This window comes from Miniopterus schreibersii, assembly GCF_964146895.1.
Source record: "Miniopterus schreibersii genome assembly, chromosome: 10".
Classification (NCBI taxonomy): domain Eukaryota; kingdom Metazoa; phylum Chordata; class Mammalia; order Chiroptera; family Miniopteridae; genus Miniopterus; species Miniopterus schreibersii.
Window position 1 is genome coordinate 25,906,470 of NC_138110.1, and position 16,057 is coordinate 25,922,526.

At 35.0% G+C, this 16,057-nt stretch overlaps 1 protein-coding gene across 1 annotated transcript in view; it reads right to left on the reverse strand.

Annotated features, from left to right (window-relative positions):
• Nucleotides 1-16,057, reverse strand: part of PIK3C3 (phosphatidylinositol 3-kinase catalytic subunit type 3) — a 109,585-nt gene that overhangs the window by 73,838 nt on the left and 19,690 nt on the right. The gene's annotated exons all lie outside the window — the stretch shown is intronic.

A 16,057-nucleotide genomic window follows, 5' to 3' on the forward strand; every position in this document is an offset into this window, starting at 1 on the left:
AATATAATGAAGAAAATGTTAACACATATATCATAGGAAGGAGGGGAAAGAACAGCGTGCCCATTACTTCCTTTTAGCATCATACTGGAAGTACTAGCAAATGTAATAAGAGAAAATGGGAAGAAAGAAATAAAATTGTCTTTGTTCACAGATGACATGATCATCTATGTAGAAAATATGAAATAATATACAAAAAAAACCCCAAAACACCCTCCTAGAACAGCAATTATAGCAAGGCTTCAGAATACAAGGTAAATATATAAAAGTCAATTACTTTCCTATATACCAGTAATAAATAAGTGGAGTTTAAAGTAAAAAACAGAGGTGTACAAATGATCTCTTAATAAAGCAGTTATTTTTTAAAAAGCATCACTTATACTAGCACCCTGAAAAATGAAGTTGGTAAAAATCTAACAAAACATGTAAAAAATATATGAGGAAAACTACAAACCTTTGATAAATGAAAAACAAACAAACACAAACAACCAACTACACAAATGAAGAGATATTTCCGTTCATGGATAGGAACACTGAAAATTGTAAAGATTTCGATTCAACCCAACTTGATCTATAAATTTAATGTAATCCCAGTGAAATACCCAGCAGATTATTTTGTAGATAACAAAATGACTATAAACTTACATGGAAAGGCAAAAGATCCAGAATAGTCAACAAGATACTAAAGGAAAAGAACAAAATTGGAGGGTTGACACTACCCACATCAAGAATTATTATAAAGCTACAATAATCAAGACAGTTTGGCATTGGCAAAAGAACAGACAAATATATTAATGAAGGAAAGAGCCCGGAAATAGACCCACATAAATATAGTCAACTGATCTTTGACAAAGGAGCAGAAGCAATACAATGGAGCAAAGATAGTCTTTTCAACAAAAGGACTAACTAGACATCCACATACCAAAAAATGAATCTAGAAACAAGATTTATACCCTTCAAAAATTGACTCAACATGAATACACAGACCTAAGCGTATAATGTAAAACTATGAAACTCCTTGCTGTAACTTCTGCTTTGTAAAAGACGCTGCCAAGAGATTAAGAAGACTAGCCATTGATGAAAAAAAATATTTGCAAGACACACCTAATAAAAGGACTATTACCCAAAATACACAAAGAGCTATTAAAACTCAACAATAATAAGCAACTGGATTAAATAATGACCCTTTTAATAGACAACTCATACAGATGACAAACATGCATATGAAAAGAAATGCCACATCATATGTATCAGAAAAATGCAAATTAAAAGAAGATATCCCTAAACACCTATCAGAATGGCCAAAATCTGAAACACTGACATCAAATGTAGGTGAGGGTATAGAACAACAGGAATTCTCATTCACTGCTGATGAGAATGCAAAATGGTACAACTCTTTTCTGGCAGTTTCTTACAAAACTAAACAATCTTATCATATGATCCAGGAATTGTGCTCCTTGGTATCTATCCAAAGGAGTTGAAAAATTTCGTCCACACAAACGCCTACATGTGAATGTTTATAGCGGCTTTATCCATAACTGCTAAAACTTGGAAACAATTAAGATGTCCCTCAAATAAATGGATAACTGTGGTACTCCAGACAATGGAATATTATTTGGCAGTAAAATAAAATGAGCCATCAAGCCATAAAAAAACATGGAGGGGGGGGAAAAAGAAAAGACTTGGAGGAAACTTAAATGTATTATTACTAAGTGAAAGAATCCTGTCTGAAAGCTACATACTGTATGATTCCAACTATATAATATTCAGGAAAAGATAAAACTATAGAGACAATAAAAAGATAAGTGGTAACTCAGGGTTAAGAAGGGAAGGAGAGTTGAAAGGTGAAGCACAGAAGAGTTTTAGGACAGTAAAACTACTCTCAATGATAACTGTAATGATGAATATGTGTCATTATACATTTGTCCAAGCCCACAGAATGTATAACACAAAGACTGAACCCTGAAGTAAACTAGGAACTTTGGGTGATAATGATGTGTCAATGAAGGATCAGGGGTAGGGCACATCTGGCCTGCAGGTCTTGGAAATCATTTGGTCTGGCCCTGCCAAGACAATCACAGGCAGGACTCGAAAGTCAATACATCTAGGAGCTTTTTCATAGCAACAATAATTTTGTATGGTCCATTTTAAATAACCAAATGGCCCTTGGCAGAAAAAAGGTTCGCCACCCCTGATGTAGGCACATCAACTGTAACAAATGTACCACTCTGGTGGGGAATGTTGATAACAGAAGCTCCGCATATGTGGGGGCAGAAGGTATATGAGAAATCTCTGCACCTTCTCTTACTGTTGCTGTGAACCTAAAACTGCTCTATGATAGTTATGTCACCTTCACATTTGCTGTTTCCAGACGTAACAGAAACCATACACAACTACAGGATAAGAAGGACTTGGCTAGTGACTCATCAGTATGTTTTCTTAAACAAAAACAATTCTTTAAAAAAATTTAAATATCCACAATCTGTCATCTAGATATGCTAAAAGAAAAGTAATTTTCACTCCCTCCAGAATCCATCTTTGCTGCTAAAATACATCACTTCCTATGTAGCATATTCTTAGCTTCCACATATGAATACTAAAGATGACCATTCTCAACCTTAGGAATAGCAACCAAAGAACATATGGTCAGGAAAGTTGTACCGTAAGTTGGTAAAGCCACTTTGGAAAAGTTTAAAAGATCCTAGATACAGTCACATTTGTGCATCATTATTTGCAATACTGAAATTTTAAGATATAAAAAAAATGTAGCCTGGGCAGGCGTGGCTCAGCGGTTGGGCGTCGACCTAGGATCCAGGCGATTGGGGTTTGATTCCCGGTCAGGGCACATGCCCAGGTTGCGGGCTCAATCCCCAGTTGGGGGTGTGCAGGAGGGAGCCAATCAATGACTCTCTCATCACTGATGTTTCTCTCTCTCTCCCCCCTTCTTTCCTCTCTCTGAAATCAATAAAGATATATTTAAAAAAAAAAAAGTAAATGTCCATCAATAGTGGGAACTGTTAAGTAAAGTATAGTAAACACACACTATGAAATACTACAATCAATATACCCTGATAGGGAAAGATCAGTACAGTACAGCTAAATGCAAAATCAGCTGCAAAATGAGAGGTACCACTTACGCTATGACTGACTGTTTACAAGTCTGTCTCCTGCACCAGACTCTGAGACTAAGAGCAGAATTTCTAGATGTTTCTCTGCCTGAATTAGTTTTATAATTTCTGCAGAACTGGAAAGTTACAACTCAAAATGTCCCTAGCCATTTGAGCTATTTACCTATTACTATGTAACAAAGCACCCCAAACCTTAGTGCCTCAAAACAACATTCATTTTATTATTTCTCATGATTTTTGGAGAAGTCAAAAGGTCATCTTTTTGAGGGACATCTGAATTTTTTTTTTCTTCTATTGGTATAGCAAACTCACATGAATCTGCTGTCATTTGGTGGCTGAAGCTTCACTCACATTTCTAATGCCATTGTGGAAAAAAGGGTGGGCTCAGTTGGGAAACCAGGGTGGTGGGCCTTTTTCTTTCTGCTTGTACTCTCAGTGCTGCTCCCTCTCCAAGTGGTCTTTCCAACAGCGTAGTGGGACCTCTTACATGGTGGCTCATTGTTGCCCAAACTGCAAAAACAGAAGCTATCAAGCTGTCTTAAGGGTTAGGCCTAAAACAGGTGTCACTTCGGCTTCACTGTATTGGTTAAAATGAGTCACAGGGCTAGTGAAGATCAAATGCAGAATGATGTGAGTATCCAGAGGCATGTTTCATTGGGGACCTTCTTTGGAGATTACGAAGCAGAACACGTATTTATTGGAAAGTCCAAGCATACAATACAACTGACTGCTCAATTGCAAAAGAGCAAAGAGAAAGACTATGGCACTGGAAAGTCACCTCTTGGCTGGGCTTTAGGCAGCAGGGAGAGTCTAGAATTAGGTATCATAATTACTAAATGACGGCACCTGCCTTCCTCTCCAAAATAACCTCCCACAATTCTCCAAGTGACACACTATACTCCAACCACCCTCTTCAGTTCTTCAAGCCATAAAGCCTTTACTTTTACGACTCAACGCAGACTGAATAAATATTTTACTAAAATGTATTAAAATTTTATAAAACTATAAAGCACTCTGTAAAGTTTAGCAGCTATTGTAATTAGCCCATAATTTATGTCACTTCATCTCTTATGGGCGCTGATAACATTGTAGACAGACTTGTTGTTCTCTCCATGCTGGGAACATCTATAAATCATGAAGACCAAAAATGAACTTTAACAATTTATATTTCATTTTGGGTCTGAAATGTCAGTGACCTAGATCTTTCAAAAGAGAAAATCTGCATTGTGTTAAACAGCAGGATAAAACTAGTACAATCTGTTTCAAATCACGTGTGAAGAAATAATCCTCACTAGGGTGCCCATCCTTGGAAGAAGATAAGTCAAGAAATCAGTTAAAGTGTCCTCTCTTTTTAAGGAACACAGGTTTCTACAGAATTCACGAGAAGCCACATAGAGCTCGGAAGAGAAGCCCACTGTCACAGAAATAACAGCATAATTATTGAGCTCTAACTTCTCCAAAAATAACAGCAAGGGGTTTGAAAGCTACTTAAATAAAAGAATCCGGAAGAACTGAATAACAACATGCCCAGGAAACTGGAGTACTAATCATGTATTATCAGATTTAGTAGTAGGTCAGAAATGATGTCTCAGACTAGTAGGTGTTCAATACAAGTACTAAGGTCAGAATTAAAAGTAGGCCAACTTGCTACACTGTATAGAGACTAAGAACAGTAGGGAAAACCAATGTCAAACCAAACAGTGACCCCTGGGAAAAGAAAAATTTCCATGATCAACACAACTCACAATTCAGTGCTCCTCATTCATCTGTGGCCCTACTAGACTATAAGCTTCTCCAGTGCTAGAGCTATGAATAGTTAACAGAATCTAGCATTTATTTGTTAAATGAATATTTCTATTTACTGAAAGGCCTTTTAATGTGGAAGGGTGATAGAATGGAAAACAACTGTTTGTATATTTGGAATTCTGCTAAAGAGCTTGGGGAACTGATGGGAGGAGGGGGGAGAGTAATTCTCTAAAACAAAGCTAAAAAAAAAAAAAACTATTCACATCCTGGGTCACTTTTCCCTAGTATTTGTATAGAAACCCACCTCATTTTATTGCACTTCAGATGTTGTGGTTTTCATTTATTTATTTTTTACTAATTGAAGGCAAAACCCTCTACCAGCAAAAAGACCATGACTCTTTATTGCGGTGGTCTGGAACAGAACCCACAACATCTCCAAGGTACACCTGTACTCTCAACATAAATATGTATTACTTAATTGTTGTTGTAAGTTTCAAACAAGACATCTGCTCTGAAGATAATCATAGAATGTTAAACAAAAGAAGCTAGTTCCCTGCCCTCACAGAACTTGAAAGTAGGAAGGGGTTAGCCATTCTCATGATAAATGCCGACATGGGTCACTAACAATGAAACCATAATATGAAAGTAATGAACTATAATGGGGCTCTTGAAAAGGCCTCTCAGGCACATTAACATTCAAGCTGAGACTTAAAGGAAAAGGAATCAGCCAAACAACAGGATGACCTCTTCCAGGCAGGAGACAGCTTGTCTGCCAGCTTGTCAGGAAGCCTGAGGTGCCCGGGCATTACAGAAAGATCAGGATGGTGGTCCTCAGTAAATATTTAACGAAATGAATCAAGTTCTCTTCACGGTGGAAAGTAGGAAGCTCTATACAAGCATGAGATGCTTACTGGAAATCAACTTTCTTGAAGTCATCATGATCTAGACTTTTCCTTACAGTAGAGACGACATTTTAAAAGCCCAAAAGGGAAAGGTAAAAGGAGAGGGCGAGGAGTACTAAAACACAGCGCTACTGTTTCAGATCTGCCCAGGGATCTGTAGAGGTAAGTGGGGAGAGACACACAGGCTCAAAATGAAACTCAAGAGAATGAATTCTGCCTTACAAATTTTCCTTAGCCAGTTCTTTCCATATTCACATACCTACTTTATCTTAAAAAAAAAAAAAAAATTAAAACCCATGAACAGGTATTTATCCACAATACCAGATATGTGGCCCAAGTTCACAGATGCTATGAAAAGTGGATTAGTTTTGTTTATTGAGATGATATAATTGCTTAAGGAGTTTAATATCTGTAAAAAAAAAAAAAAAAAGATGAACACATGAGAATATAACTGATAGAATACAAAAACTCAAAGATGTATACAAAAGTTTGATTCTGACTTTAAGCACCCACACACACGTTAACTACGTCTGATAACTTGGTAATATAGTATATGAGCAAGTCAAATAAGCTATTTAAAAACAACTCAAAACACCAAGCCTTGCACTAGCCAGAAGGTTTCGGGTTCAATTCGCAGTCAGGGCACATACCCAGGTTTCGGGTTTGACCCCTGATCAGGGTGTGTACGGGAAGCCACTGATTGATGTGTCTCTCTCACATCAATGTTTCTCTCTCTCCCTCCCTCTCTCCCCCTCCCTTCTTCCTCTTCTCTCTCTAAAGTCAATAAAAACATATCCTTGGGTGAGGATTAAATAAAAGAAAAAAAAAAGAACAAGCCTCACTTTTTATTTTAAAGCCAACAGAAAATTTAAAGGGGGTAAAAGCTTTACAAAAGCATAGAGTTGCAAACACTCTGAGTATCCAACCAGAGGACTGCTGAAATGAATTATGGCATATCTGTACTTGAAGGCTTCACAAACATGTTGTACTAGTACACTAAGTACTCACTTAAGCAAAATTACCTATAACAAAACAAATTTTACCATAGTCTAACTGATATAAAGAAGAGTTAAATTCCTATGGCACCTAATCAACATTATAAGGAAATGCATCATTTGAGGACCTGCTGTATCTTAAATGACCTAAAACAATTTTGAGATACCATTAGGTGTAAAAGCAGAATTCAATTAAGCTTACACACCATATGATCTCAGTTTACAAGTATCTACAAATACATTCACACATAACACACATACTAATTTACTGAAAGCGTATCAACCAAAATATTGATGGTTATCTCTGGGCAGAGGGTCAGAGGTGTGCTTTAATAATCTTCTACTGTGGTAGAAAATGTATATTACCTTTGTAATAAGAAAAAATAATGTTATTTTTAAACTAAAGCTATTTTTAAAACAATTCATTGGGCAAAAATCTCTGTTGAGAAAACCACTAAAGATTAGCATTTATTAAGATATACTAAATAGTTATTTTACCTCATAATAAAAACCCATTTGATTAATATAACTTCACCATATGAAATGAAAACCAGGTACTGCCCAGCCAGGCATGGCTCAGCAGTTGAGCATCGACCTAGGATCCAGGAGATCGAGGTTCGATTCCCCGTCAGGGCACATGTGCAGGCTCGATCCCCAGTTGGGGGTGTGCAGGAGGCAGCCGATCAATGACTCTCTCATCATTGGTGTTTCTATTTCTCTTTCTCTCTCTCCCTTTCTCTCTCTGAAATCAATAAAGACATATTTAATACAAAACAAAACGAAACAAAAAAAACAGGTATTAACATAATTGTTCTCTCAAATTATTTCTTCCAAGGGCCTTTCAATTAGGTCCAACCAATGAACTATATTAATTAAATGACGCTACCATCGTCAATATGTGGTTACTTGGCTTATATACACACATGCTTTCTTAGGGAATCTAAGGGGGAATATAATGACAAAGCTGTATATTTTTTACCCTTTTTTCTCTGCCACTTAAAAAACCACCACAAATAAACAGAAAAGATCCATTCTGCTTTGTCACCAGACAGAAAACTTTTAGATTCACAGAGCCTATGTGAATGTTCAAAATTTCTCTCTTAAAGCATTCCTTAAGGATATTGGCCAGCCCGGCCGGGTGTGGCTCAGTGGTTGAGCGTCCACCTAGGATCCAGGCGATCGGGGTTCGATTCCTGGTCAGGGCACATGCCCGGGTTGTGGGCTCGATCAATGACTCTCTCATCATTGATGTTTCTGTCTCTCTCTCTCCTTCTCCTTTCCTCTCTCTGAAATCAATAAAGATATATTTAAAAAAAAAAAAAGGATACTGGCCAATAAAAATGCCTGGTACTACCATATGTAAGACTATTTTGTTTCCCAACATGATCATACACGGTTGGGTTTATTCAACAATCTTATATGTTGCTCCTCTAAATTCCTTCAAGTTAAAGGCCATAATATAACTCTTTCAACTCTTAACACTTCCGTGAGCCTAGACTACAACTGAGCTAAATTAATAAATAGTCATTGAACAATTGAACAGAACACCATTATCCCTCAGCCAGTCTATTTGCATAATACACTACGGTTTACTCATAAGTTCCCATTATTAAAAAATATAATTCTTCAATAAATATAAGACAATGAGTGTTATCAAATAAAATACAAGCGATGCAGTAATTTATGATTCAAAACAAAATGTAGTTGTATAAAAGAATTTACTTGAACTACTGAGTAAAAAAAGAGTTGTGTGTGTAGCTTAGGGAATCTGCACACAAGCCAGTGTATTTAATTCTTAGGACGCAGTGGAGCGCCTTCAGCTTCCTGATTAACAGTCTTAGCCACAAATCTTCAATTTTACTTTGAAACTTTACACAGAAATCTTACTCAGGAAGAGCAGTCTTTGCCTCATAAAAGTTTCATTCAGCTAAACTCACAGATTAATCTAATCTTAAAACCATGGTACTTTCTATTTTTTCTGGCAGGAATTATAGCTGTAAAGACAGACATAAATCAGTATTATTTTAGGGTTCAATCTTCCCTTCTCAAAAACTAATTGTCTACTTGCTACCATTAATTTCAAGAAAAATCGAAAAGTTTAGACAGTCTTAGACAACAGTAAGCAAACCAAAATGACTAATAGAAAAGATTCTACTATGTATCATTAGGAATACATTTCTAAGAGATTCCCAAATCCTTCTTTTATGACACAAAAGAATGGCAACACATAATCGAATAAGCTATGCTTATAAAAGTTACACATATTATTTAGAAAAAAACAACAACTGTAGCTAAGAGGTATTTTTGATGTCAATAGTGCCACTAAACAAGTTTCACAGCCTTGAATAATTTCAGCATCTGTCATCATACTCTGTTATTATTGTCATTTACAAACATTTGAGAACAAATATAAAACAAAATGAAACTTTTCTGCTCAACTCAAATTTTATAGCCAGGATCCTTGGGTTTTTTGTTGTTGTTGTTTTTCATTTTTAAAGCAACAAATTTCTCCATTAACACTTTTGATCACTGTTTGCCTTCCTCTAAAATGTAGACATTAAAAAAACAGAAGATTTTGTTTGTTTCTTGTCATTAAAGTACATTATTACAGAAAAAATACACAAATGGGGCACTTACATTTTTGTGGCAACATGAAATTATTTTTACTGTACTCATTACTATATAGTCAAGTCTCATGGGCTTGTTTTATATTGTGGATAAAATGTAAATGGAATAACCACACATACAGACAAAATCCTGTATGCATTTTGTATGCCCATTTACTTAGATGTGGGTTACATACTATGAATAGCAGATTCGCATTCCTAAATTGCTATACCTAGTCTAATAACTGCAATGCATATACTATTCACACCATAACTAATAGCAGTTCATAAGTGAACTGGTTGGAAGATACAAAACTACAGATTATCAAGTTGCCTCTGCTATAACCTCAATCATTATCACCATGGGGGGGAAAAATGACACTTCTTTATGTGAGGAGACCCAATCAAGTACAGATATTACAAAGAATAACTTCCCAAGAAAAGCCCTACCATAAAATCAATTAAAAGTATCTCTAGGGACTTAGTAGTCTATTCTGGAAACAATAAACTATGTAATAACAATGAGGAGAAAAGATCATTAATAGGTCCTATTAAATACTTTATTATATTAAACTAGTTTTACACGAATATTATTCCACATAGCTGCTTCAAGGTAGAAATGTATTCAGAACCCAAGAAAAGTAACTGATCTGAGGCGGTTTCCTTTTCAGAATAGCTAAAAAATGTTAATAATAATGGCATTATTATGATTCTTATAATTAACAAAAATAATGGAGCCCAACTAACCACACTTTATTAATGAAAAATAATCACAAATACAGAAATAACTAGTTATTCAATGAGCCAGAGTTAAAACTATAAATCAGGTATTTTGACTGCCAGTCTTTCTACCCAGTTATAATGTATCTTATTATTATTTTAATCTTCCACCAGTTTTGATAGTTCTATTAATTTTAAAAGCACAAAATGAAACATAATGCTTCCATTTTTCAAAACACCTCCTTGGATTATCCCATGTTCCCCATTTCTCTAAAATCTAACTACAAAATACCATTATGTGCATAAAGATTTTTAAATCCAAATAAATCATCAATTTGATAATCTATTCTAGTATTTGTAATTAAAAAATGATGCCCAGCTTATAACAAAACTCATTTCTTAAATCATATTTCTAAAAGCCAAAACATTTGCTAACCTTATTTTCCAATAAATCCTTTCCCTTCTCTAGGGTCATCTAACATCAACATCAGATAAGTAAGTAATGTTGGGTTTGACTTCCAGTTTCAATAATGTAAAAGATGAAGATAAACTGAAAATCCTCCCATAGCAAACAACTAAAAAAGTGAAGTAACAGTAAAACAGGTATAACAATTTTGGAAAGTAAGCCTTGCAAAAGGTGAGTTTGCAATCTAAAATTACAATCCAATGAAAGCTGAAGTTAATAATCATAATAAAAACTAGAATATATCCATCAGAAATTCATATAATAGAATATTTGAAATAAAATAACTATTCCAAAAACATTAACATAAAAACATAAATCAAGGAATCAAAACACAAGAAAAGTACAAGATGTAATTTATTCCTATGGCTACACAGTAAGCCTTCATAGTTGGTCAAGTAATTCTTCCCTCTCTGTTCTCCTTTTTCAAACACAAATGGCTTTATAAAATGGAGCTACAAAATCTGCTGAGATCAGTATGATATATCATCAAAACTAGAGAAGGGAAGTAAAAGAAAGGAAAGTTATAAGCAATTACCACTTATGAAAACAGAAAATTAGCAAATACAATCAAGCAATTAAAGTATATCATGACCAAATAGGATTTATTCCAAGATGTAAGAACAGTTTAACACAGAATATCTATTAGTGCAATCCATTACATTATTAAGTGTTTCAGGCCTTCCCCACCCCAAGATCAGTAGATGGGAACTCGTAGGACTTAGAAGCAGCTGTAAATCATACCTAAGATTGAATATAGCAACACAGAAAGAATATACAGGTAGATGGCTCATTAATGGAAAAAGATACAGGTGGGGTCTCAGCAAAACCGTACACAAGTTTCCTGTGCTTTCCCCTCCCAGCCCAGGAAGAGACACACTTGAGTGTGCTTCTTTATCTAGCAAGAGAAACATAGCCTAGAAAAGGCATTTGAGAGTCAGAGATTAAGGTTTTTATTGGGGGCTAGTTACACAAGCATTTTCTCTTTCAACTATCAAAATTATAGAATCCTGGAACAAAAGCAGGTGCTCGCCATAAATCACAATGTACAAACAGCCTAGGCACAGTGAAACATCTACACCAGTTAGGGAACGTTTCAGAAGCCCAGTTCTGAAACACCAGCCAAGGGCCATCTTTGCAAGTAGGTCCTTCTAAAAATAACAGCCTCAGGCCTGCTATATTGTTTTCTGCACATTAAGTAATTAAAGGAGGGGGGGAAATGGTCAAAAGGATCTTACAAAGTTTTTGTAAAGTTTCAACACTCATTCGTCATATAGAGTTTTGGTAAAATAAAAGAGAACTTTCTTAACCTGATAAAAGAAATACACCAAGAACTAATAGCCAACATTCTTACCAAATGGTTAAATGTAAGAAGCATTCTCATTAAAGTCAGAAACAAAACAAGGATGCCTCTACTACTTTTCCTATTAGAAAATGTACCAGAGTTTCTTGTACTAGTAAGTACAAAAATAGTTCAGAAATGTTGTTGGATACATGATTAATAAACAGAAATCAATATATTCCAAAATTCCTATTACTACCTTTTTACCAACCTAAAAATATAATCTTCAGAAGATACTTACAATAGTAACAAAAACACATAAAATTTAGAAATAAACCAATGAGAAAATGTATAGATCTTCATCTTGAAAATCTAACAATTTCACTCCTTGATTTCTACACTAAAGAAACTCAAAGGGATAAGGAGACACATACAAGAATATTTATTTAGCGCTGTTAATGCAAAAAGCTGAAGTTGTTGAGAGAATAAATAATAAACTGACTTATTCATGCACTGGGATACCACACAATAGTTTAAATGAAAGCACTTGAGCTATACAGATTAACATAGATAAATTGCAAAATAGCATCAAGTATAAAAAAGCAAATTATGAAATGAAAGAATGAGGGAAATCTTTACAAATGTCTATGATTTTTTGAATCATTTATTAAAAAGATGTAAAACAAATAAAGCAAAATGTTAACATATGATCAATCTAAAGAGTGAATACATGGATGTCTATTACATTATTTTAGAGACTTTTCTGTTTGAAGCGTTTCCTAATAAAAATAAAAAATTTAAATACATATATACATAATTTTAAAACGCAGACGTTTAACTTACCAGGACTGGGAAAACTGAATAAATCTAGAGTCTGAATGCCTTCTTACCTGCTCTTCTCACTGATCTTGTGCTTTTATTACGACTTCACCAAGTTATTTGATTAACTGCCTAGGCTAAAAAGTACTTTGATAAAGAAGATAAAACTCAATTAAATTAGGTTGTCTAACACAGACCTACTTCTTCAATGTGATTTTAGAGTCTTCAAAACAAAAGGAAAAATATAAATATTCTGTGATCCTTAGGGCTTTTTCCTTCAAAATGTCAGACAATTCTTGTCATAAGCCCTTCTGATGTCCAGTCCAAATCACCTCTTGAGAAACACTGTCACTTTGGGGTTGAATTCACTGAATCTCTTTTTTAAGTTCTCAAATCAATAGGATGTTTGCCTTTCTTCAAACATGTTGAGAACTGTTTTCTCAGAGTCCAAGACTAACTTCTAATTTGTACTATTATTCTATCCCTTGACTATAATTGCAATCCCAAAGTATAATGGGACAACTTTAGTTTTTTCCGAAAGTTCCTTTTATTCCCCTTTCACCAAGTGATTCCTTCACATGAATTATTATTAGTCTTAGAGTAGCCATGCCTTTTTATTACTTAACCTTCTGAAAAATTATCCTGTGATCAAGCAATAATTTGATAAAAGCTTGGGTTGAATAAAAGAGACTCCTTCACCAATATTAACTTTCTAGCTGCATCATTTTTTGCGATCACACAAAGGAACTAGCAGTGGCTTCCTCTTCATGGCTCCTAAAATGTTTCCAAAAGATTATCAGCATCTGTTCTTCTTTTACATTTAAAAAATTTTTAATTTATTAATTTGAGAGAAAGCAGAGGGAGGGAGAGACAGAGAAAGAGAGATTTGTTGTTCCACTTATTTATACATTTACTGGTTGATTCTTGTATGTGCCCTGACTGGAGATCAAACCCCCAACCTTGGCCTATCGGGATTCCACTCTAAAGGACTGAGCTATCCAGCCAGGGCACCATCTGTTCTTCTGGGCTTCTCCTTAGTAAAGGTTTCTCACATGTCTGTACCCTGAAGTTCCTACCACGTTGTTTCTTTAAACAACATATATCCTGTTTGCAGTCATGTTTCCTTTTCTCCTAAATCTTAGCTCTTTGAGATCTAAGGGTGAAAGAAATCTTAAGAGTGACTGTTTTTTACTGCTTTTAATTTATGCATTAACACCAACTGAAGCCATAAGTATTGTTAAAACTCCAGTTCATTCATAGCACAAATATGTAATAGGTGCTCACTCATCACAGGCTAGTCGCTATTTACTGAGTTACTGGGCACCACCTTTTTATGTCATACCTGAGGACCTCCAGGTGTATAAGATTTGGATATTGCGACTTATCTTTGGAAAGACATTTAATAAAGAATTTAAAGACCTGATTTTAAGTCCTGGTTCTATAACTTAGTAGACATAACCCTAAATAAATCATTTAATTTCCTCAAGCTTCCATCTTTTCATGAGTTTAAAAACAAAGTACGTTTCATAAGTTTGTGTCAGGCTCAGAGTAGGCCGCCCCCAAATATCCACAATGGCATATTGATTACTTTGAATTAAAGTTACTGGACAAGCAACCAAGGCAAAAACGGAACATGGACCCTAACTTGTCTCCTTGAATCAGGAAATAAATCTCCTCTGTGAAAGATGGCCTCCTTGCTCCAGAACGGCTAAGAGAGACACCCTATGGCTAAAGTTAAGGAATCTAGGGCCAAAACGCTTACATAAACGAACTTTGTTACTCCTTTACTAATTTACTACCCAAGTCCAAATTTTGTTTAGAGTTCTCACTAATGAGCACCCAAAGCTATGGTGCCTTGTCCTGTCATTTCTTCATAAATTTATTGTTTGGCTAAAAAATATAAAAAGCTGGCTGGTTCATCATTTCAGAGAGCATCATCGATCCTCTCCTATGCACACATATTAAATTGATTCTTCTCCTATTAATCTTAGGTCTTGTGTCAATTTTATTTGTCTACCATAGAACTCAAGAAGAGTAGACGGGGGCATTTCTCCCTCCCTAAGCTATGTTACAAATCCGATCATTACACTTGTTAGAATAAAATGAAAGTAAGATAAAGTAGTAACAACAGCTAACATTTATTAGTGCTTAGTATTGCCAGGCAATATGCTAAGTCCTTAAAATATTTTATTTCACTTATAGTTAGTCCTCACAACACCAAAATAGGTATAACTATTATTCCTATTTTACAGATGAGGATTTCATGGCTTAGTAAAAGGTGAGTAGGTAATCCAAAATCACATTTAAATAAGAGACACAACTGGAATCTGAATTAAAAATGGCCTCCAAAGCCATGATTTTAACCATTTCTCCATTTTAATGTTCTCAAGCTACACTAGAGGGTTTTACAGATATTCAAACACTTTATACATGCAAGGTGACTATCACCATAGTTATCGTTATTCCTCATAATGGAACTAATAATAATGCCAACATCAACTAGGTAATATACTTTGCCTCCAATATTTAGAAGTGTGCCTTCCATATAGCAGATGATGATGGCTGGGACAGAGAACTTGTCCACATACTTAAAATAAAAATCTCAGTGAATTCCTCTAATGCCTCAAGACAAGTTCCCATTCAATGCAATGCATTCAATGAAAAATATCTTCTTTCAAGAGCAAATGTTTCAGCAGGTCAAATAGTACTATAAAAAAACATAAAGAGCCTCAATTCCACCTCACTAAATTATGTGACCAAAAATTTTCTTGTTACCTTAATCTCAATTTTAAAGGACTGTTTTGTGATCATAATATTTGTCAATGTTTATTCAGAAGAGCCAGGGTAGACAGCACATTCAAGTAATCCTGCAACTAAAAAGAAAATGTGAAGAGAGCAAGTCTTTTTAAGACTTCCCTCAAAATGCGTGAAATATCTCATTCAACTTTCTAGCTCCTTCAGACTAGCTCTTTCATGGCCCACTAAGAAATCAACCATCTCCTGAAGAATAATTTAATTGAAAAGCAGTGTCCTGGGTGGCAGACATGAGTAACGTGATTACCAGAAGACAATAATATGGTTAGTTACTCATCCATTACAAATTAGTAAGCTGGCACTCTAGACCAGTACTATCCAATCAAACTTTCAGCAATAGTGAAAATATTCCATATCTTCACTGTCCAATAAGTAGCCGCTAGCCACACGTGGCTATTGAGCACTTGAAATGTGACAACATAAAATCCTGAATTTTATTTAATTTTAATTAACTTAAACTTAAATTGCCACATGTGAATTGTGACTATTAGAGCTCTACATTATAAATAACCATTTGAATTAATTGATATGAACCTATTCTCAAGATACCAGTTATTTCTGGATGAACTAGAAAAATCCAGTTCC